The sequence below is a fragment of the Octopus bimaculoides genome, chromosome 12 (assembly GCF_001194135.2).
Source record: "Octopus bimaculoides isolate UCB-OBI-ISO-001 chromosome 12, ASM119413v2, whole genome shotgun sequence".
Lineage (NCBI taxonomy): Eukaryota > Metazoa > Mollusca > Cephalopoda > Octopoda > Octopodidae > Octopus > Octopus bimaculoides.
In genome coordinates, this window is record NC_068992.1 from 49863868 (window position 1) to 49867307 (window position 3440).

The 3440-nt window shown below is 37.2% G+C and overlaps 1 protein-coding gene across 1 annotated transcript in view; it reads left to right on the forward strand.

The window, feature by feature from the left end:
• Positions 1-1283: 1283 nt before the first annotated feature.
• The window catches only part of LOC106873718 (uncharacterized), a 53655-nt gene continuing 51498 nt past the window's right edge, over positions 1284-3440 (forward strand). Inside the window, exon 1 of the mRNA XM_052972186.1 lies at positions 1284-1418. The gene's annotated coding sequence lies outside the window, so the exon portion shown is untranslated. The remainder of the gene's footprint in view (positions 1419-3440) is intronic.

Sequence of the window (3440 nt, forward strand, 5' to 3'; positions counted from 1 at the left end):
GTATTAACATAAACTCTTGTTCTGTCCTCTCTTGCTAAAAGCAAAACAGAGGGAAAATAATAGAAAGTAGAAGTAAAACAAAATGTAATAAAAGCAGGCATCTCTGCGTGGGCCCCGCTAACTTTTTGACAAGGAAATCATTTATTGCAATAGTTTAAAAACACACGTTAAATACCGCGCGCTCACTTGTATGTATGTATGTATGTGTGTTTCAAGAATAATTTTTTCAGTGACTTCGAAGTTTCGGTCTGCAAGCCTTCATCAGACTGTGGTACATTTGAGTCCATCTTGGCTTTATATTGTCTCTGGAAAGTTTATATTTTTCTGGGATGTTTCCACTCTGGAATGTTTCCACTTTCACACTGAGTTGCTTCGTGTGGGGAGACCACAATGGGCAAGAATATTCAAGGCGGGGGTCGGGTAAAAGTAGAGTAGAAAAGGGTGATGATGTGGGCATCACTAGACCGGAAAGTTCTTAGAATCCAGGAGAACGTCTTGCGGGCCAAGTCAACCTTGCTGTTTACGTGAGAACTCCAGCTTAGATTGTTATCAACAATTACTCCAAGTGTGTGTGTGTGTGTGTGTGTGTGTGTATGTGTGTATATATATATATATATATATATATATATATATATATATATATATATATATATATACTTGTATGTACACACACACATACACACAACACATATACATACATATGAGTATGAATGCATGCATATATACATACATGATGGCCTTTTCTTCGTTCTCAAACATAAGATGACAATACTGGTACATCAAGCGATACTTGTACATGATGCATTTTAAAGAGAGGAGAGGCATTGCACACAACTGATCTAACTCTCTAAACAACGATGATAGATACCCCAAAAAAGAACTAGTCAATATCATTGGCTGCCATTGATTTGCAGGTTTAACATTAGTTTCCCTTCTCTTGGAGTGATTTCCTAACAAGGACGTACACACACACACGCGATTAACCAGAAAACACGTATCAACATGCGTGGTGTGTTCCAATACTTCTTAAGAAACACAATCAGACAGAAATGAAAGTGAAAGTGAAACAGGTTTGTTTTATTCATTTTTCTGCTGGGAGGATTAAAACAGTTTGAAACATTAAATAATCTTATTTCTCGTTACTGACTTCAGTTTTCAGCTTTTATTTCCTCAAACTTGGTCACTGTTCACATTTTAAAACAACCATGAAGCAAGTAAGCTTACCAACACCAGTATAAACTTTATCAAAATATAGATATACATTATACACACGCTCGCTCACTCACGTACAGGTGCACACGCGATTACACACACACACACACATGTATGTATGTATACACGCCTTCTCAATGACTGAGGTGCATAAAATGATGGAAGGGAATACATTTTCCTGGTGATTATTCTATGGTCTTTTTACAGTACGTATGCTCTTTTATCTTTTTATGTTATAATTTTCTCGTTAGTGGTTAAATTATCGAAATTTTGATTATCGATACATATATATGTACACACAGATAAGCAAGCATATGCAACAAACAAAATCAAGTACATAAATGTATATACATTAGCATGTGTGTGTGTGTGTGTGTATATGTGTGAGTGAGCGCGCATGCGCGTGTGTGTACGTATGTTTGTATATATATATGTGTGTGTGTGTGTGTATATATGTGTGTGTGTGTGCTTGCGTACGCGCGTGTGTGTATGTATGTATGTATTTATGCGTTTTGTGTATACGCCTGTGTGCGTTTGCTGAGTGCGCGTGAGTGTTTGTGTGTGCCTATACCTTTATTTTAAAAATATAAGGAAAAGACAACAACAAAACAAAGAGTATACCCCTTCGTCAGTTGTCCCTCTTCCATCTACTCCGCATATATATATATATATATATATATATTCATGCATACACATCTACATACATGTTCGGATTTCGCTCTGGTCATGGGACTATCGACATGATCTTTTCCCGTCCTCCATTCACAATCATGTTTGAGTTTGCGCTAATTCAAGTAACTTTGCTTTTGATTTTTCTCAATATTCTTGCCAATACATATCCAACTCTTCTTTTTTTCTACCTTATTTTTGCGTCCCCAAATTCAATTAACCTGACTTTAATCACACCTCACTTCCCTCCGCATCGTACAACTCCTACAAATCGACATCACCCCTCCGACTTTTTCTTTGTATCATTTCCATTCTTGGGTAGGAAGCAATGAAACCAATAATTTTCGTCTATTCTTTTACTATTTGCTGTGCTTTTCTTGTCTAATACAAAGCCGTTGGATTTAACTATAAAATTCAGGATGACTGGGGAAAAGACTACTAAGTGAAAGCGAATGGAGTAGTGTTAATAAGAATCGGAGAGGGATTGCGTTAAACTTCATGCTTATAGAGCTTTGATGCAGGGGGGGAAAAAAAAACTGAGGCATATTGCAAAAGCATCAAACATTGCAACGTCTACAGTGAGAACAACACATGACAATAAAGGCAAAATTAGCTCAGGTGCTTAAGCAGCCACTCTGTTAACTGTCCGGATATTGTTTTCACGTGGATCTGATGTAAAATTTAATGTAGAGCGGCTCCTGAGTTTGAGGATCGATGAGCAGACTGGACATACCGGTCAGTCAAGCAAAAGATCAGCAGAAAGGGTAATGTGCTTTCTCTGATACTAAGTCTTTTCTAGCTAGGTAAAACTGTTTTGGAGAGTTTAAGAGGAATCTTAATGAACACAACATTAAAATTACTAGTGAAACTGTCGGTGCTGATATAGAGGTGACTAACAATTATCCCAGGAGCGGACGGAAGACATCGTTGATTGACAACGTCCTCAAACGGGGAGAAAAACTTGTGGTGTCCAGTTGACCTGCAACAAATATATGCCAAACCTCCTTCAAATCAAAATACCATATTGAAAATCGATAAGCTCTAAACAGATGTCCTAGTTTGGAAGTAATTGAACATAGCGTTGCTTGATGAATATTGGCCTGGAGCTAAAGAACAACAGCAGCATCGCAGCAAAATGGACTTTAATGTCTTTAGACAGGGTTTTCGATATTTTGATGAAATAATTACTAAGGTATTGTTCAGTGTTTGCTCTACTATTTGGCTTGCACAGAGATTTGGCGATTTGGCGTTACAAAAACACTTATATTTACTTGTAATGCAACAGTTAAGTACAGGTAGGCGAAGCAACTTTAAACGTGGCTCGTGCTTCTGTGTATGTCTGTGTTTATTTACTCGCACACACACACACACACACACACACACATCTATGTCTCCTTATTTCTTTCTGTTGAAGAGCGTAGGCTCGAAACGTTAAAGACTTTCTCTATTCCCGAGCGTTATATTAATACATCCATTTGTTGTTTACACCACCTGTCTTCGTCTGTTGTTTTTTCGTGAATTCTCCCATATATATATATATATATATATATATATATATA